At 45.4% G+C, this 21,409-nt stretch overlaps 1 pseudogene; it reads right to left on the reverse strand.

Annotated features, from left to right (window-relative positions):
• Nucleotides 1–19,578: 19,578 nt before the first annotated feature.
• On the reverse strand, nt 19,579–19,698 carry LOC112470668 (annotated as a pseudogene).
• Nucleotides 19,699–21,409: the final 1,711 nt, after the last annotated feature.

Consider the following 21,409-nt stretch of genomic DNA (forward strand, 5'->3'; position numbering starts at 1 on the left):
CAGGACTGAACACTTAACCTGTAGAATCTGATGCTGTCTCCAGGTTATAGTGTCAACAATTGAGTTGAATTCTTGGACATCCTGCTGGTGTCTGAGAATTGTTTGTTGGTGTTTGGGAAAACCCCTTCCCTACATTGAAATTGGGTGCACAGAACACCAAAAGAAAGATAGGCTTCTTTTAATATACCTTGGGTTTTTAGACTTGACTTTGGAACCATGAAAATATTTCATATTATTACAAAAATTCCTTCTTAGAAAATAATCCCAATAAGTTAAAAAAATGAAATAAATGAACATAAAAATGGGTCCAGTTAGTAGATACAAGAGACAGAATATTTCATATGACTTATTTTATTAAATTTATTGGGGGTAAAACTGGTTAATAAAATTACACTGGTTTCAAGTGTACAATTCTATAATATCATCTGCATATTGCATTGTGTGCTCACCACCTAAAGTTGAATCTCCTTCTGTCACCATACATTTGACCCCCTTTACCCACTTCTACCTCCTCCTTCCCCCACTTTCCCCCAGTAACCACTAAACTGTTGTCTGTGTCTGTGAGTTTTTGTTTGTTTGTTCGTTGCTTACTCTATGACCTAGCAATCCCTTTTCTGGGGACCTAACCCCTCGAAATTGAAATAATTTCTCTGTAAAGTTATATGCACCCCAATGTTCATTGCAGCTTTATTCACAGTGGTCAAGGCATGGAAACAACTGAAGTTGTCTTATGATAGTTGACTGGATAAAGAAGCTGTGGTACATATATACATTGGAATATTACTCAGCCATAAGAAAAGATGAAATACTGCCATTTGCAACAACATGGGTGATCTGGAGATTATCATACTAAGTGAAATAAGCCAGAGAGAAAAAGTTGAGAACCATATGATTTCACTCATCTATGGGATAGAAAACTGTAAGCAACAAACAAGACAAATAAGCCATATGACTTTAAAACAATAATTTGCACAACCACGGAGGATATGACTTTAGGACAAAAAAAAATTTTTTTTTCACATATTTTCAGTAATTATATTGTTGGGGGAATGTTGGTATTGTTCTTAGATACTGTACGTATGTATAGTATGAAATAATGCAAATAAGTAATTAAATTGGTATCATTGACAACTGGGATTGTTTAGCATGGGAGATTTTATAAATATAAGATGGATAAGATTAAGTAAAATCTATGGCTCTGAATCTGAGTTGGAAATATTATGAACTCATGAATTCATGTGAAAGTTTTTGTTTTATAATAATATGATTTCTTTAAAAAAAAATTGTGTTTTCTAGCTCCTTCCACTGAAAAATCTGTAAAGCAGTGACCAACTCAATAGCAATGAGCCACCCAAGGGCCTAGAATTTGATTTCTTACTATCATTTCCCACTGCAAGGAACCAGAGCTCCTTGGAGAAATGGTTGATTCCAGGTCTTGGGAGGAAAATGTCCAACAAGAACTTGAAAGGTATTGTCATACCACAAAGCAAGGCAGCTGTCAAAGACATTTAGAGTTGTATCAAAGGATCAGGATCCATTCAAAAGCCTCCCTTGGTTAAATATGTGACATGAAATTTTCAATAATAATAATAATAAAGTGGAATAAGACACATCAGATATATTTAAATCCATGGGTATGAAAGATACTTGAAAGAAAATCCCCCTCATTGGTTTCCTTGAACTCGTGCTGTCCATTCACTACCCACTAGCCATACATGGCTAGTGAGCACTTCAAATGTGACTAGTCCAACTGGGGAGCCGAGTTTTACATGTTATTTAATTTTAAATTTAAAATCTGATACTCAGTTCAGTTCTTGAAAAATTTTTACCTGTGTTTGGAACAACTTGGATGTGTGAATCTATGTTTTCCACTCTAAATTTTGTGAAATCTAAATGTAGGTCAAGTATTTCTGGTGAAAATTTAACGCCCGAATTGAATGTAAAATACATACCTGATTTCAAAGTCAGAAATACAAAAAAAAAAAAAAGGAGAAAGAGAAGAAGAAATGAAAATGAGTCAGTGTTTGAATAAGAACTGCACAACCGAGATTCCACAGTGGCCTTACTGCTGGCCTCCCTGACTGCACTATCACTCCTCCCCAACTCCAGGCACCTGAACTTCCACCTGACAGTGTCAACCCCTTTGTCCAAATTACCTAGTGTGAATGGGGGCCAACCTCTCCCTTGCGGCACACTGTGATTTCCCTGTCCCCACACTTTTAAACATGTGCCCTTTACCACGTTTTCCACTGGAGAGCTCCTATGCATCCCTCAAAACTCTGCTTGAACTTTACCTCCTTTGTGATGCTTTTTCTGACTCCCTCAGACAAAGAGAGGCAGTCCCCTTCTCTTCATAGTGATTATAGCAATACTGTGCTGTTGACATCTGGCTGGGGTGGGAAAACATCCCACTGCCCACACTTGCCCTTTAAAAGCAAGGTCCTGTTTTCATTCATCTCCGGTCCCCAGTTTGGAGGACAATGCTTACCATTCAGGCGCTTCTCCACGTGCTGAGTGAGTAAACAGGCAGCCCTCCCTGACCAGCCCCACCGAACCTGACCACAGGGTCCACTCCAGCCTTCCGCTTCCTTCAGCTGCATTGTTTAATCCAACAGCCCTGTTACCTCTCATCCCAGTCCAATTTGGAAAACTCCACTTCTTCACACCTTGGCTGTGTCAGGCGTATTGAATTTATAGGCATAACCATAGTTTGAAATTCCAAAGACAAGGAACAGTGCCTTTTTACAGTTTGTTCAAGATGACAAAAACAATAAGAGGCAGTGCAGGGCCAGCAGCTCCTGAGGGCAAGGACATTGTGTCATTTATCTTTGCCTCTTTGTTTCCTGGATAACCTCCAGTGGGTGCTCCATGATGAGTGTTAAAGCAGATTGGGGGAAGGAGAGAATCACCTGATTCTGAGGTCACACCATTTTAAACGATACTAATGATCTTCATCCTGGAGGGGGGCTGAACATAATATGGTTAAGAGACAACTTACCCCAATGTGGTTGAGGCAGTAGTCAGAGAAGAGAGCCAGGTTAAATAATATTTGATCCCCAATCCCAGATAAATTACAGCCCAGTGTACCGTGAGAACTTGCAGGAGTCAATGCAGAATTGCACTCTACAACTCTCCAGGAGGTGTGAAGCCTGGGAGAGGGGCCAGAAAATGAAATATATATCTGGGAAAATGCTGTCTCCTTCAAACAAGGAAAAGGTGGATGCTGAGAATGACTGACCAGATACCTTGATGAAAAGTCCTGGTGCAAATCCAGGTTCACAGAGACCGTGAACCTGGTCGAGAACAGGAGCATGAGAGGCATGTCGGCGGATCTGTCAGTGGACATTTCAACAACTGTAGATGCTGAGTTCTTGGCAAAGAATTGTGGAGTGTCGCCAGGCTCTGTGCTACGCCCTGCCCGGCTCTGCAGTTCTGTTAATGACTTATATGTATGAAGACGGAGCAAAGCATCTGATCATATCTGGGGATGACACAAGCTGGAATCTAATACTTGTGATACAGAATCAAGATTTGAAAACATAAGATCGCATCACTCTGGAAAAATGAGGGAAAAAAATGGCAAAACATAATCTAAGATTTTGAGCTTCAGAAAACCCATCCCATAAAGAAAGAATGAAGAGAGATGGCTTAGTAGCAAGCGAGGCTCATGGAAGAGAAAGAGAGGAAAAGTGAAAAGAAAAACAAAAGAGTGTTCGATTCAGCTTAGACTTTTAAATGCTGTCACAAAGCTGATGGGCTGTGGTCCAGAGCAGTGTCCCTAAACCTCTGTAGTCACAGACCCCCTCCATAGTGTTCGCCATGACCGCAGACCACCTGTGCTCTTGATGACCTTCAGGCCAACTCAATTCCTCGCAAAAAAAAACCAAACTCCAGACGAGACCAGTGTGTGTAGAAGCCGAATTACCAACTGTAAAATGTTTGTCCCTGTAGACATCCAAGTCATCTCCCATACCACCAGGGGCTTTGCGTTCAGCAAGGAGCTGCATTCTGAGAAGAGAGCAACAAACTAGAGTGTCCTCTGAAACTGACCTGTAAGAAAGAGTCTCAAAACCCTAACCTATGGCCAACAGTGGAAGGGACTGGAAATGTTTTGCCTAGAATAGAAAGACTTAGGGAACTCAGAGAGCTCTCCCTAAATATCTGATAGGTGATCGTCATGTGTGGAGTGCAGTCCTAGAGGGCAGAGCTGGAACCACTGAGGGAGGGCTTTCTCTTCCTGGAAAGGCAATGTTGGGGGCTGGGAAGGCACCTTCTAGGTCTATGATCTTGAGCAGATCATTTGTCTAACAGAAGTCTGAGGTCACTTCAGCCGTCCAAACCCAAGGCTCTTTATCAGAACAACAAGGGGCATAGGATCTACCTCGTGTAGGTTAAACAGGCAATTTAAGCCTTTGTTCCTCCTTATAACATGTCCAACTCCAGATCTCCACCTCCCTTCTTTTGGTACCTTCAATAGAGGTAAGGGGTGGCATCAAAGGGAGAGTTTTGGGTGTGGGTCACCTGAGTTTTGCTGCCAGTTCACTGTGTAATCAGAGAAGTCTCCACCCCTCTGGGCCTTAGTTTCCTCATCCGTCACACCATCGGGCTGGTTCATAGGTCACAAACTGGCTGCCATAATAGAAAAGAGTTCCCTCAGTCTTTTTATTCCAGGCTAAACGTTTCCAGTTCCTTCAACTGATGGCCATGGGTTAGGGTTTTGAGCCTCTTTCTTCCAGGCGCTGGCCCACAGGTGGGTGTTGCTTGGCCCTGAACAACATTAAACAATTGTTTTCTACTTTTTATTTTTTGACAATATTTAAAAATGAAGGTATCATATATGTTTTATATACAATAACATAATAATATAACATAATATAATAAAGATCTCTGTATTCCTCTGAAAAATTCAGATGATCTGGCAACCCCAAGCCTCTCTCACATGACATTGAGCTGGCACTGAGAAGTACCCACTCTTTGGAAGGGGCCGCAATCCCCCCACCCTACCTAAGTTTCTTAGCTAGGGCACTGCCCAGCCCTCCCTGGCCAAGCCCCTGGCAGCTGGAGATTCTTGACCACACCTGGCCTAATGCACCTCCCTGGACCAGCAGGATGAGCTCTGAGAGCTGTCACTGTGCTGCACACAGGGCAGGTCCTCAGAATGCCCTGAGGGGTTGTCTTACTGGCCTGAGAACTTGGCAGAGGTCAGGACTCTACATTCCTGGTGCTTCCATTTCCAGTTATCCAGGCAATTGTGATGCCTGAAGTGATGGGGGAGGGGTGGTGCCATTGTGAATCCCAAAAGATCCAAGAGTCTGCTAATGTATGTGGGAAAAATGTTCATCGTTTGGATTAAAAACTTTTTCTTTAGACTAAGTCAGTAAGTCCCATAGCTGCTATCACCAGGTCCCTATCAAATCTCACCAATGGGGTTGGGGCTGAGGCTCTTGCCTTGCTCTACAGTTTTTAAGCAGTTGGGACAACCTGTCTATTCTTTCTGAATTTCTGCATGTTCACAGATGAGTGGCTAGTTGTAGAAGACACTGTGTTGCCACTGCAGGCCTGGGTGCCTCTCCTGGAACCTACCTTTGAAGGGAGGCTCCTCCCACCAGAAGCCCTTTGTATTCAGGTTCTTCTTAATTCCACGGGGCCTGAAGAGAACCCCTGCTCATTTCAAACACCTGGCGTAGTGGTGATCTCTTAGCTCCTTCACGCTCTGACTCTCTGTTAGTCGTGTGTACTTTATTGGCCCTGAATTTTGGAAAGGGAAGGTGTTTTCTCCTGCTGCAAAACACAGGATTCCATGGAGGTTCCTCAAAAAATTGAAAATAGGACTATTATACCATCCAGCAATTCCACTTCCAGGTATAGATCAGAAGGAAACAAAATTATATCTCCAAAAGATATCTGCACCCCCATGTTCATTGCAGCATTATTTATAATAGCCAAGACGTGGAAACAACCTAAATGTCCACGGACAGATGAATGGATAAAGAAAATGTGGTATATAGATATGATGGAATATTATTCAGCCATAAAAAATAAGGCAAGCCTGTCATTTGCAACAACATGGATGGACCTTGGGGACATTGTCTTAAGTCAGTCAGACAGAGAAAGACAAATACTGCATGATCTCATGAGCCTGTCATTTGCAAAAACATGGATGGACCTTGGGGACATTGTCTGAAGTCAGTCAGAGAAAGACAAATACTGCATGGTCTCATTTATATGTGGAATCTTAAACAAATGAACTGATAGAAACAGAACAGATTGGTGGTTGCCAGAAGCAGGGGTTGGGGGCTGGGAGAAATAAGCAAAGGTGGTTAAAAGGTACAAACTTTCAGTTTAAGATAAATCCCAAGGAAGTAATATATAGCATGGTGACCATAGTTAGCAATACTGTACTGTATATTTGAAAGTTAATAAGAGAGTGAAATCTTAAACGAATGAACTCATAGAAACAGAACAGATTGGTGGTTGCCAGAAGCAGGGGTTGGGGGCTGAGAGAAATAAGCAAAGGTGGTTAAAAGGTATAAACTTTCAGTTTAAGATAAATCCCAGGGAAGTAATATATAGCATGGTGACCATAGTTAGCAATACTGTACTGTATATTTGAAAGTTAATAAGAGACTGAATATTACAAATTCTCATCACAAGAAAAAAAATTTTATAACTAGGTCAGGTGATGGATGTTAACTGGATTTATTGCGGTGATCATTTCATACGTACATATATGAAATCATTATGTCATACACCTTAAGCTAATACAAGTGTATGTCAATTATATCTCAATAAAACTTGGAAAATATAAAATCACAAAAAAATTAAAGTACAAGACCACTAGCTTCCTTCATCAGCTGGGCTGTTGGGGTGGGGGTAGGCCGAGAGGATATACAGGGATGTGAGCCCATGGCCACCTTGTTGCAGAGCTGCCAGCGAGCTCTGACTGCAAGTGTCTGGCTGTGATTTGTGTTCTCTGCACCTGTACTTCAAGGAGAGGTCAACACTTGCTCCTGGATGTTCCCAGACCATCTCAGAGTTTGCTGGCGGCCCTGGGCATGGGACCGGGGGATAATTATAAGCATGGGGAGGGTAGGTTCCACCAGACAGGCGGAACTCCTAAAAGAAACCTGCTGGGGCCTCCCTGCCTCATTGTGCCATCCTCCTAGACCCTTTGCCGGGGCCCTGAGTGAGAGGGTGGGCCTGGCGTGGGCCCACGAAGGTGAGGTGGGTCTCTGCGGGGCACTTTGGGGCCTCCTAACACCGACGCTGCAGCACTGCACTGCTCCCCTCTGCAGCTCTGGGACAAGCGGCCTCCCACCCTGGTGCTTTGATCCACGGCAGACAGGCCCTGCGGTGCTCCTTGTCTCTTCCTGTCACTGGGTCTGAGCCAAAGTGGAATGTGGGAGGCCTGTGTGGTTTGGGCTCCCCACCCTGCCAGAGGTGCACACCTTATCCTGGGGTGGCGTATGTGGGAACTCGAGCCCCATCCCCAGAGAGAAGTCTCCCCAGAAGCTCAGAGCCATACTTGGGCAAGTTCCTTGCTGACCCTCAGTTTCCCTAACTATCAAACAAAGGTAGTAAATAGTACTTAGCTCAGAGCGTTGTTATGATGATAAAATCAGAAATCTGCTAATGAGCACTTAATATACTGGTGTTTGGCATATGATAACTAAGTGTTCAATAAATCTTAACTGTTTTATTATTAATTGCAGCATTAATAAAAAACAAAAACAAAAAAACATAATGAAGTCATTGTAAGGCCTGGAACAATTTACTTCTCTCCCTGGGCTTCCATTTCCACATCTAGAATGAAAAGTTTGGACCGGAGGATCTCTGGAGTGCTGCCTTTCTCTGGGATCCAGGGCCACTTCAGTTTCCCCACCCCCCTCCTGAGATGGTAGACATGTGTCAAGCACAGGCTGATGGTGAGATGAGCTCTGATGAGATAGCAGCATCCAGGGGCCTGATTGCTGATACACTGCCTGCTGCCCGAGGGGCCTCTTCTGAAAGATGGGTCTGGCAGAATTTTAGACCTTCCCATGCCTGCCCCTGCCTGTCTTCACGAGGCACCCTGCAGGCTTGGCCTGGATGGTGGCTGAGCAATGAGGAAGTCTGGGGCGCTATCGCAGGTGGGAGGGGTGGACATGGCCTTCACCGCAGCCCCCTCACCCCGTTTTCTCTGAAGTTCCAACACTTCAGCTGCAGAGCCCTATCTACCCCATCCTTCACCATAGGGTTCCCTACGGATACAATTTCCCTCAAAGAAATGAGAGTACCTTGTCTGGCCATAGCAGATGGTGAGTATTTATCAGTGGGAGTTGGGGCAGGAGCAGGACTGACATGGTGGTGCCCTGCCCTTTTGCGCACTCCAGCTTGGGCCTGACTTACAGCACCTCTGTCTATGTGTGAGGGTCTGTCCAGACCCTGAGGACCACTCTGCCTACACACCAGCTGGAAGCTCCAGGGAATTATGTCCTGTGAGAGCAGCCTCCCTCTGACAAATGGGAGCTGGTGGATAAGCACCCCACCCCCACATTCCTGGGTTCCTCACTGTCTTGCAGAGTTCCACATGGGATTCCAGTTGCCTGCGGTGTAGATCTTCTGGAGAATATGCTCATTATTGGCTTTCTTCCCTTCCCAGATGCACTTCTGTGCCTCTGTTATGGGCTGAATTGTGTCCCCCAAAATTGGTAACCCCCAGTACCTCAGAATGTGATCTTATATGGAAATAGGGTTGCAGCAGATGTAATTAGTTAAGATGAGGTCATTAGGGTGGGCCCTAATCTAATAGGACTGTGTCTTTATAAAAAGGGGAAATTTGGACACAGATATATGGACATAGGAGAACACTAAGTGAAGATGCAGATAGAAATCAGAGTGATGCTTCCACAAGCCAAGGAATGTCACAGATGGCTAGCTAACTACCGGAAGCTGGCCCCACTGGGAACCAACACTGCCAATGTCTTGATCTTGGACTTCTGGCCTCCAGAACTGTGAGAAAATCAATTTCTGTTGTTTAAGTCCCCAGTCTGCGGTACTGTTATAGCAGCCCTAGCTGGCAAAAGGAATACTCCCTACACTGGTGTTTTCTAGACTTGCCAAATAGAGTATTTGTACTTGAATCTTTGTATTAGGGTCAGGAATCCAGACAAAAAAAATGGGGGGCGGGGAAGGGGGAGAGTACTGGCAACAGGAAGCACATTAAAATGACCCCAAGAACTTGGAGGACAGGTGCAGATCCAAGACCCCAGCTCACCCTTTAAATCGAGATTAATCTGTGTGTCTTCAGGTAGAGGACATCAGGGTAGGTAATTGGCTTCAGTTGTCAAAGCAATTGCCCATTCAACACCCTCTTTTACCAACTCTTTATTCCCAGCTGATGGAGGAGGGCTGGCCGGCCCCCATGCCCTCACTGGAATAAGAGTAGGGCTTGGTGGTTTGCATGTGTAATAAGCAGGAGCTTCTGCAAGCTTCCTGCAAAGAATCCAGCCTCCTGCTGCTGAAGACAAGGGGAAAAGAGTGGCCAACCTGCCAGTCCCAAGGTCCCTCAGGGTCCCCTGGGAATATATTACTGTTTAATAAGATAGAAACCACTGGCAAATATGGAAAAATAAATCTTATAGTTGTGAAAAAATGAACAACTTAGTTTTTGTTAAAAACAATGTTCATTTTGGGGGAGCTAAATGTTCATCAATAGGGGAATATTAAGTCCACAAGTGTTCATCTGCCTTACTTGGTCAAGGTCCCGGCTTCGACTGCTCCCCACCTCCTGAATCTGAGTCCCTTCTCCTTGCTCAATCACATGGCTCCATTTATTGGCATATGTGATGTGTCTGCCCTAGTTGGGCACCAAGGGCTGATGACCTGAGACAGAGCAAGGCCAGAAGTAGGGCCTGGAGGCTTGGCTGTACCAAACCTAAGTCCCCATAATGCAGGCCTGTCTAATTCTCCTCACAAGGGCATGTCACTGGAAGGGACAAGGCTTTGAAAAGCTCTCTGTTCACCAATGATGGGTGCAGCTGTTAGGAGGAGCCTTCAGGCTTTTCTCTGCGATCCTGCTGGCTCCAATGCTGGAGGGACAGGCTGGGGAAGACCCCAAAGGTGGAGTGTTAGTGGGAGTGCAGGGTGAAGGGGGAATGTGGGGGGCGAAGGTAGGCTTGGGGCTAAATGAGTAGCCTGTGGGTGCTGGAGACTGGGAAAGATTCTTGGTGGTTTGGGTGTAACTTGGAATTCTGCCGTTTTTCTCCTTATCATCGGAACGAAATCAGACAAGAGTGTGAGCTCATTCTAATACAAGTCATTTTTCGCCCTCTGTTTCCTATCAATTGAATCCTCTCTCTTCTGTTGATCATTTTCAGAGACTCTGAAAGGTCTTTCTGCACCGGATGGTACAGAGCTAATTAGGCCAGCAGGCACTTGTTGAGAGCTGTCCCTGCAGGGGCCATGGACCAGCTGCTAAGCCTTTGGCACCAGTTGTCTTGGATTTGAAGCTCAAATCTGCCATTAACCAGCTGTGTCACTGTCAGTAGGGTACTTAACTAACCAAGGTTTAACTTTCCCATCTACAAAATGATAACAATAGTAGTCCAGACCCACGTATTCAATACCTACTGGACATCACCCCTTGGAGTTGTACAGGAACCTCAGAGTCAACCTGTCCAAAAGCAACTTCACACCCTTTTTCCCCGATTTGCTCTCTCTCGGCATTTTCCTCCTCTGTAAATGGCCCACCATCAGCCAAGCCCCACAACTGGGTGCCTTAGGCAGAAAGCTTTAAAACTATCTCATGTCACTTCTTCCAAGAAGCCTTCTTTGATCACTTTTCATCTCCCAGTGGATTGGATAACTCTCCAACAGGCTTCTATGCCATTATGTGTGCATCTCTCTGGCATACTAGATATGTTACATTTTCATGATCTTTCGGTGTGTCTCTTACTAAAATGTGAGGCCCCTAAGGGCAGGGACAATATCTTAATCTTCTTGGAACCCCAGGACATAATGTAGACTTCTGTTATCATCATTATCCATGCTCCCTTTACCCCTAATTCAAATTAAAGTGTGCTTACTTTAAGATGAGTCCCCTAGCCACATCCCTGGATCAGACTGAGGTTCTGGAGTCTTCCAACATAGAAGTCCATTGCTGCCATCCAGGGTCTAGTTAGTATGCAGTACGAGTTCAGTACGTACATGTGGAGTGAGAAGTGGATTCAAATGTTATTCCAGTGCCCTTCCTTGCCTTCCTGCACCACATCCAACTAATTCCCACATTCTGCAACCTCTTCCTCCTAAGAATCGCTTCTGTATCAGCCCTCCTCTTGATCCGCCCTGCCCTGTGCTGGTCCAGGCCCACAGCATTAGTGCGAGAGTCAGTTGCTCACAGTCCCACTCCCCTGCAGCTGCCAGGTGTGCTGATGATCCTCTTAAAGAACCAGGGTTCCAGGCATGGAACCCATTCTGTTTGTAATCCCCTGCCCTGCCCTCTTCATTTAACTAAGCTCGGCTCAAAAGTCCATTGTTCTCAAGAGTCCTGCCTACCTATCCCCTCTGCCTCTAGCTCCCTCTTCTATGCCTACCTCTGTTACATCACCTGTTATACATAATTATGCAGTAATTACGGTTCTGTGTCTTCGCAAAGACAGGACCAAGATCCCAGCATCTAACAGCTGGTAAGTCTTCAACCCAGTTTGTTCCTTTTTTTTCATCACTGTCCTATTCGGCACTGAACTTACTGTGTGATTTCAGCAAGTTGCTTAAGCTCTGTCCTCAGCATGCTCATGAATTACACTGGAGGGTACTGTGTGGTTTCTCTGGGGTTAACACATCATAGGTCTGTTGAGGCATTTTTATCTGCTTTACTGATGTCGTCTGTGTGCAGGAGTGGACCCGTCACTTCCCAACCGTTTACCGATGCTGAGATGCTACATAACATATTTAAACCGTCTTTCCCTGGCCTTTGCACCAGAGAACAGCCTGCCAGGTATGCCTCCCCTACCCCAGAGGGAGCCCAAAGTGGCAAGGAACTTAACCTCAAAGGGACATGCAGGGCTCTCAGGATAAGGAGCCTGCAGAGAAGTTACTCCCAACCCTTCACTTTGCACCCCAAATGTATTTCTCCTAGCTGGATATGTATACCTCAAATCCTATTTTTCAATTGCCTCCTAGTTTCAGTTCAAAGATGGCAGTCTTGTTAGAAATTAAGAAAATAGAAAGGGATTCAGGTGAAGGAGGCATTCTGAATATGCAAAAGGACTCTGGGTCTTTACCGCTTCCATTGTTCTCTGAGTGTGCTCCCCTGCTCAGCAGCAGCAGCGGCACCAGGGAGCTTGTTAGAAATGCAAATTCTCAGGCCTCACCCCAGACCTGCTGAGTCAGAGTCTCTGGGGGTGGGGCCCAGCAGTCTGTTTTAACAAGCCCGGGCAGTCGACTCTGTGGACCTTCCGGTTTGAGAAGCATTGTACTAATGCATACCTGCAGGTGTTTGGAGGAATTACCTAGTGCTGAGATCCCATGAGAATTCAGACAGGGACAGTTAATGTTTTATGCTCTTTTTCACTCAAACCTAAACCAGTGGTTCTCACATGTTAGCTGCATCAGATTCACCTGGGAAGATTGTTAAACACGGCTTGTTGGGCTCCACCCCCAGAGTGTCTGATTCAGTGGGGCCTGAGAATTTGCATTTCCAACAAGTTCCTAGTGACAATAATGATGTCATTGTTGTCTGGGGACCACATTCTGAGAATCATTGCCCTGAGCAATTTCCAAAAGAAATACTTGACTAATGGATTTCAAGATGGATACTATGTACTTAGCATTAGATCATATTGCTTGATATCCTACTCTGAGAATTTTTCAAACATGTTTTTTATATACATTTGGAGGCTTTTAGTAGTGATATCTCATTGTGGCTTAGCTTCCTCATCTGTACAATGAGCAGATCGTAGTACCTTCCGGAAAGGATTGCTGTGAGGGTGTAATGAGGGAATCCACAAAATGCACCTAGCTCAGAGCCTGGCACCTGTTACATTCTTTCTAGAAATTACCTATTGTGATTATTATCGCGTATTTGTGTTGGACTGGGAAATTGCTGCCATGACTCCCCTGCGTGTGGAGTGCATATATGCAAAGTGCAAATAAACTGCCTGTGAGTGGGAAGAAAACTTTCCTAGCCTGGTGGGCCAGGAGTCCACATGCCCGCAGCCATACCAGCTTGGGCCAGGGCCTGGGGTCCCAGAGATAGACCAAAGAAGTGGAAAGGTGGTGATAGGATAGGTTGCTCAGGTCAAAATTTCACTGTAATTTGGACTATAAAAGTAATATACACTCATTATCAAACGTTGACACGTTAGTCATCACAATCCTGGTGGTGACTATTCACAAACGGTGTATTCTCTTTTTCCACAGTGTGTGAATGTGAGTGCACAGGAACAGCATCTTTATTGTTTTCCTTTGGGGATACTGATCCAAGTTTAGCTGCATGGGTCTTCACAGAGGTTCTCTAGTGGCACAATCTGGTGATTTGGGTGACTTTTATGGAATAAAAGTTCCCATTCATCACACTTTTCCTGAAAACAGGATTCAGAGCAGGAAGGCTTTTCTCGCCTTAGATGAGGAAGAAACGATGGAACTGAGAGGATGAGAGAGCTCAGTTTCATCGGAGACCAGGGGTCATCGGGGCCCCTGAGGAGAGGACTTTTCTTTCGAAATGCCTCTCAGGAGAAAAGAACCATCTGCTTCATTTTAGTGACAAACCTTCCTGGATCCTTTGAGTTACTTTTCCCAATTCTCTTTACCTGCCTGCCAAGTCCACCACAGATGCTCCTGAAATGCCCACCCAGGGGTGGCAGACACTGTACCGGCAGCGGAAGCGAGTGCCCCTTGCGGGACTGGGCTGTCGAGACTCAGCTGGAGCCATCCCCCTTCTCCACAGCTCCTGCCCACCTCTCCAGCCCACCAGAGGAAGTGCTTCTGCCTCGGCTTCAGAACATAGCTGTAAATTTTTCTTTTTTAATGGAGAGAAATTGTAAGCGCTTTTTTTTTTTTAGGCTACACACTAACAATTCCACATCTTACCCCATCATCCCCTAGGCCTCGCTCATGCTCTCAGGACACAGGGGTCCTGGTTGAGCCCAGCACGCCTGCCTTCCTCTCCAGCCTCAGCTCTTCCCCAGCAAGTTCTCTGCCATATTGGATGGTTACACAGCTCCTGCTCCGGAGCCTCACTCCCCTATTCTCTCTGCTAATCATCTTCTCCACTCTCCCTGTGTCTTCCTTTGGGTGGTCAGCTAAGATGTCTGTCACCCCTGGAAGCCTCCCCGTGGCTCATCACTTTCCCCTTCTCTTTCTAGAATTACCCATCCTCTCAAAATATGTGTAGACATAAACCGAATGACATATTGTTTTGAAACCTGGTTTTTTCCCCTCAACATTTTTCTTGACAGTTGTTCTAAGAGCTCTCTAATAGTCTGTGGTGAGGACGTCCGTGAGGTGTTGCATGACTCACCTGTAGACAGACACTTAGGTTGTTTCCAGTTTCATTATTAGAAACAATGTTGTAAAGAACATTCTCCCACACACATCTTTGCACAGATGTGGAAGAAGAGCTCAGGATGAAATCTGAAGGTAGAATTGCTGGGTTAGACGGTATATACACACTTTAAATTTTGAAAAGCAATTCCAAAGAGATCTCCAAAATGCAAGTACCCATTTCCACTTCTGCCGACCCTGAAATGACCCTTACTACTCCTCCAAGGCCTATTGGAATCGAACCCTGGCACATCCTTTTCAGAAAGCTGTTCCGCAGTGTCTCCCAGGAATCCAAGTTTCCAGAGTTTTCTCCCGGCTTTCCTCTTCCTCTCCCAGTAGCTGGGGATGCAAACTTTCCAGGATCCAGAATGTCTTTGGGGATCAGGGCCACATCTGGGATGGGGACTACAACAATAACCCAAGGCCTTTAACTACTTGATGAAAAGCCCCTTTGTTTTGCTGATTGACTTGCTGGGGTTTTGACATGCTTTCTTGTTTTGTTTTGTCCTTTCTGTGGCTTTGGAAGTGGCAGGTGCCCAGAGAATGCGCATGTGAATCAGATGGTGAGTAAAAGGATGTAGCAGGTGAGGATCTTGGTGGCATCAGTAATAATGGCTTTAGCCCAAATAGTTGTTCAGGGTCTTGAATCTCCCTACATTCACATATCCATCCATTAATCAACTCATGCATTCATAAAATAATCACCAAGCACCTTTCTCGTGTCAGGCAAGCACTGTGCTTGGGTTTGAGATGTGGTGTCATTAAACAAATACGGGTTGGGGCAACAAGGAGAGGGGGTTTCCTAGAAAAGTTCCCAAAGTAGGAAGGAACACAGTGTGGGAAGAGAGATGAGACTCAAGGGTAGGCAGGTTGCTGTATCCCATGGGTTTTGAAATTTACCCCAAGAGCAATGAGAAACTGCCAAGGAATTTTAAACCAGAGTTCAGTAACAGGTTTGATTTTTGATGTTAAAGCATCCCTCTCTTCGCACTGAGGTGTGAGAACCCAGGTGACAGCAGGCTTGGAGGAAGGAGCTGACGTCAATATGGGGCAGTAGACTCACTGGGTTTCCAGTGCCCTGGATAATTTGAATTCCTTCCCTGCTCCTGGCATAGGGCTGGGATCAAATGACAATGGCCTTGAAATTGGGCAAGTGTTGGGGGAAGGGCTGGCAGCCAGACCTAGCTTTTAGTGTCTAGCCACTCCTTCCCCACTCCGCCCCCAGCAATGCTGGGCCGGAGGATGGCACCCTCCGTTTGTCCTTGTAGAAGAGAGGAGTGACTGGACAGGCATGATTGTGGACCTGAAGCATCCGGCTCCCTTTCACACTGACACTTCCTCACTACCACTCCCACATCACCTGCAGAAAGCCCAGAAAGACAGTGGAGGCTCCAAATTCACGAGGCTAAAGTTTTCGAAATGCAATTGCTAAACCCATCTGCTGCCATGAACTGAGCGAGTTCCCTCATCTACCACTTCCTTTAATGCTCAAAACCGCTCTACAGGAGGGCAACCTGTCCCATTATACAGTGGAGGAAGCTGCCCCTCTGAGAGGCTGAGTTTCCCCAGGTCCCACACCTGTGAGGTAGGGCCGGGTCTCATCTAGGTCTCTTCACCTTTCTCTAGTCTCTCAGAGGTTTGACATCAGAATACCCGTGGGTCCTTCAGGCCCCTTACCTCCCTCTTGGCTGGGCCGCCCATGCATGCTGTCCTGGTTGTCAGCCCACTAGGCCCTCAGAATGCAGGAGAACCTGGGGATTTTGTCACCCTGCAGCACTCAGGGTCTTTACTCCCCTCATTGGAACATGCACCGCTGGAAGGCCAGCCTCTGCTCTCAGCTGTGTCCCCTTCCCCACCACCCTGGAGCCTGACCTGACACACAGTAGACAGGGGTTGGTTGGAGGTGGCAAGGTAAGTGTCTGTGTGGTTGTTGAGAAACCATTGGCAGAGCTCCTGGTGACCTTATGTTTTCAGAGTGGCCCAGTGAAAAGTGAGTCCCCCATTTCTGAGTCAAAGCCAGGCTATCCTAGATTCTAGGAGTATAAAGATAAAGGCATAAAAGTGTGCTCACCTGGAAGGCAGGGGGATGTAATGGTTCAATACATGGTCTCTGGGCCCAAATCCTGACTACAGGTTAACTCTGTGAGCTTGGACAAGTTACTCAGCTTCTCTTTGCCTCCATTTCCCCATCAGTAAATGGAGATGTGTTTGTACCTGCCTCATAGGGTTGTGATAAAGAAGAAATGAGTTAACATGTACATGCTTAGAATAGAGCCTGGCAAATACATTGCTAAAAGATAAACTGAGGCATATTAAAATTTTAAGTTACTATTTAAGCCAAAATTAATTCAAATTGATCAGTACCCGATCTAGAAGGGAGCTCAAGGAGCTGTATAAAATAAAAGAAAGGAGTGAGAACAAGGAAGTCATACTAGGCAAAAAAGCAGGCTGGTTATTGCAAAGTTACCTGCCTTCAGGAGATGGCAGGGGCCTATCAGGCAGATTACCTAAGTGCTGACGAGGTGATTCCTGATTGACTGGTTAAGATTCCATTTCGGGGAGAGCCCAAATTGTAATTAAGTCTTGGTTTGGTGACATGTGCTTAGCATCAGCCACTACATTCTGGGCCTTATTTTGTTGTTGTTTTTTTTTTGGTTTGTTTGTTTTTAAATTTTTTAAATTTATTAGTTTCAAGTATACAGTACATTGGTTAGACATCTATATAGTTTGTAAAACAGTCCCCCCTCCCCTGGTTGCTCCTTCCCTCCCGATCCTCCACCTAGACAACATATTCACTCTAATTGCATCCCCTATACTGTGCTCCCCATCCCCATATCCATCCATCAGCTACTAATTTGTACTTCTTTAATCCTTCACCCCATTCTCCCAGCCCCCCAAACTCCCCTCCCCTCTGTCCATCTCCAAATTGTCCACTATATTTGTGAGTCTTTTTCATTTGTTTGTTCTTTTTATTCCTTAGATTCCGCATATAAGTGAAATCATATGGTGTTTATGCTTCTCTGTCTGATTTAAATATCTTCTAGGTTCATCAAAGCAATATCTTTTTCCATCCCCTTCCTTTCATTCTGTGTCTTTTAATCTGAAGTGAGCCTCTTATAGACAACCATAGGGGTCTTGTTTTCCTTCCCATTCATCCAACTCTTTTAGTTGGAGCACTTAATTCTTTTCCATTTGAGGTACTTATTGATAGGAATGTAGCTGTTACCATTCTTTATTCCTGTTTTTGATACATGTTTTTTTCTTCTTAAAGAAGTCCCTCCAAGATTTCCTGTAATACTGGCTTGGTGGTGATTAATTCCTTCAGCTTATTTTTCTCTGGGAAGCTCTTTATCTGTCCTTCAACTCTAAATGATAGCTTTGCTGGATAAATTATTCTTGGTTGTAGATCCTAGGTCTTCATCCTGTTAAATATTTTTTGCCAAGTCCTTTTGTCCTGCATATTACTTTTGAGAAATCGCTGCCAGTCTTATGGATTTTCCCTTATAAGTAACTATGTGTTTTTCTCTTGCTGCTTTTAATATTCTTTCTTTGTATTTTACCTTTGGCGTTTTAATTATGTCGTGTCTTGGTGCGGGCTTCTTTGGATCCCTAATTTTTGGAATTCTGTGAGCTTCCTGGGGTTTTATGTCCATTTCCTTCACCAGGTTAGGGAAGTTTTCCATCATTATTTCTTCAAACAGCTGCTCAACATCTTGATTTTCTTCAGTCACACCGATCAGACAGATATTTGGACTCTTAATAGTATCCCATATGCTCCTTAAATTATTTTTATAGTCTTGGTATCTTATCTCTTGCCATTCTGATTGAATGTCCTTGGCTTTCCCATCCTCTGATCAAAGGGCATTTGATCTTTTTCTTTATTCCCTCTGTTTATTCGTTTATTCTGTTTAATATACTTCTCATCTCAGATAATGTGTTCTTCATTTCAGACTGGTTTTCTTTTATAATTTCCATTTCCATTTTTATGTTTTTTATCTCTGTGTTGGAGTTCTCATTGAATTTAACCAAAAGTTCATTGAGCATCTTTATAACCAGTGTTTTGAACTCTGCATCTGTTAGATTACTTGACTCCATTATATCTGGATCTCTGTTCTCTTCTCTCATGTGGTTTGTTTCTTTGTCTTCCCATTTTGGCTGCCTTTCCATGTCTGTTTCTATGTACCAAGCAAAGCTCCTAAGTCTCCCAGTCTTATTAGTGTGGATTTGTGAAGTAGGTGTCCAGTGGCACAGTCCTGAGAGGGGCTCAGCTACAGGCCAAATTTAGTCCTAGCCCCTGCGCCTCTGGGGCCACCTATTAAAAATTCAGCAAGCAATCCACAGACGCTGTGCTTATAGTTGCCTCAAAAAGCCACACCAGAAACCGAGGCCAGCTGCCTCGGTTTGAATCTAGTGTGAATCTAGGTACTGCTCAGCAAGGAGCACCTGACTTGCTGAGGATACACCTGGATGTGGTTTGAGTGGGGCCACGAGCTGGGGGAGGTGGGGTTTCAGGGAATCCTCTGTGCGGAGCCACCTCTGTTATCCAGTCTGATGACCTCATGGCAATGGCAGCACTGTGTCCACGCACTGGGAGGTGGGAGTGCTCAACAGAGAACAATGGATACCGCCGGCACTTCTGTACAGAGCGAGTCTCCCCTCGGCCCTCACTCTGACAACGTCTCCCTGTAAGTCCCTGGTGCCCCCTGTGCGCAGCCAAATCGGCACTGGTGCTCACAGCAAGCAGGTCCATCACCGCGAAAATCTGCTCATGGTTGTGGCTCCTTTAAGAGGCTTCTGCCGCTGCCGCAGCTTCTGTCTCACTCAGCCGCTGGAAACCAGGCAGCCCCGCGTCCTCACCTCGTCCTACCTCCTGCCATTGCACGGTGCTTTCTTGGATTTCTCCCTAGTTGTATGGTTTGTTTATCAAGATCTCAGGTGATTTTTTCTTGCTGCTTGCTCCTTGTTTCCGTCACAACTTTGATTTGGTCACCAGAGAGATGAACAGAACCTCTGTCGTCTACGCCATTTTGATTGCCCTCTTTTTTTTTTTTTTTAGGCCTACAGCACCTAGTATTCCTAGGTTGTCTCCCTTCCAAGTACTAATCAGGCCTGACCCTGCTTAGCTTCTGAGATCAGAGATGAGATCAGGCGTTTCAGGGTGGCATGGCTGTAGATTCTGGGCCTTGTTTTTAACAATGAATAACATTTGTTATTCGTGTCTTGACTTCAAAAGACTTACAATTTGGCAGAGGGAATGACTTCAATTATTACGGCATAGGACACGCTCCCGAAGAGGGGACTGAGTACCCAGCATTAGCTTGGACCCCGTTTTTGAAGCTGCGGAGGCTCTGGGGATGTTCCCATTTTAAGCTTCTGACAGTTTCTGCTTCACAGTTGGGAAAAGATTATTGTTTGGGGGAAAATTCTTAAAAGTTAAAGCCGGAAATTTATTGTTGAACTGAAAGTTTTCACCCATAAGCTAAAGTGTCCCGTTTGTAGCTTTAAATGGTTGTCCTCACTGGGAGTAGAGTTGCTTCTGAGAAGGTGATTCCGGTGACAAGGGAGGACAGCTGATGACCAGGATGAGAGAGGAACAGTTTATTGCCCTCCTCGGGCTCAGAGAAGGGTGGGGGCAGGGGTGGAGCTGGCTCTTTGCGGAAGGTCTCAGTCACTAGCAGGTAGGGACCAGATATTGGCTGGCTCCAGCCACAGGGCAGCAGACTAGACCTGGAGAGCACCCTCTGTCCAATCTGAAGCTTTTCTGTGCTGCATTGTAATTTCCTCCCGCCATTCTCAAACTTTTCTAGGGAAGTTTGTTTCTGGTCTTACGCATATTTAGGGGAATCACAGAAGATCCTGTGCCTGTGATTGGTGGCCCTGGAGTAAGGAGAGAAGGAGCGGTGAGGAGAAAGAGATGACAGGACAGAGAGAAGAGCTCCAGGAATGTGTACGGCACCCAGCTACAAGGACAGCAATAACAGCTGGGCTGAATGTATGGTACCTGAAGATGAAGATTGAATATTCCAGGGAGAGAAACTAGGAAGATGACTGGCTTTCCTGTGGTCTCAGCTCATTTCTCCTTGAGCATTAAAGGGAAGGTGACCTTTTAGGCTGCAGAACCTGTGGAATCAGGATCAACTCAGCTGCAAAGGGAGAAGGCCAAGGCTCAGGGAATGTTGCACAGAGAAAGTGACTTTTAAGCAGAGTTTAAAAGATGAATAGGAGTTTGACAGTAAACCAGATGAGGAAAATTATTTATTTCTACTCCTCACCCCAGTTTCTACCCTTCACACACCAGCTGGGAAATTCAGGGGCCTTTAGGAGACCCCTCAAATTGCAGCAGCACTAGGCTCTTACCCACTTGGAGTAGAAGAATAGACGGCCTTGGCCTTTTTGAGTCATCTGTAGGGAGGAACAGGTTGCGGGCTCCACTGGGCTTCATAAGCTTGGCAATGGATGCCATTCCCAACCCCATCTCAGGCACTTCCGATTCAGTAGAGTGCTTATAGATTGCTTTTGTCAAAACGTGTGAGTTCTCCTGGGGGCAGGGAGATTTATTCAGTCTTCGTCTTTGCCGAGTTGGCTCTTATTTGCAGTTACCTGCAAAAATATATTTCTTGGGCCCAGTTCCCAGAGGAGTGATGTTAGGTCATTACTGCGTGAATTGTTGGGCTGTAAAGGAGCCATCCGTCACTCACCCACGACTCTGTGGTTGTGCTGGGCACCTGGGTCATTGCAGGCACTCCTGTTATGACCATCTGCTGTGGTGGCTGCTGGTGATGGCTCTGCATGTGCAGAAGACGGACACATGAAAATTATTTGTGGGTGCACATTAACCACTTCTCCCCCTCCTCTGTTTTAATAGATAGGATGTGACAGGGCCAGC

This window comes from Pteropus alecto, unplaced genomic scaffold, assembly GCF_000325575.1.
Source record: "Pteropus alecto unplaced genomic scaffold, ASM32557v1 scaffold3, whole genome shotgun sequence".
In the NCBI taxonomy this organism is placed as follows: Eukaryota; Metazoa; Chordata; class Mammalia; order Chiroptera; family Pteropodidae; genus Pteropus; species Pteropus alecto.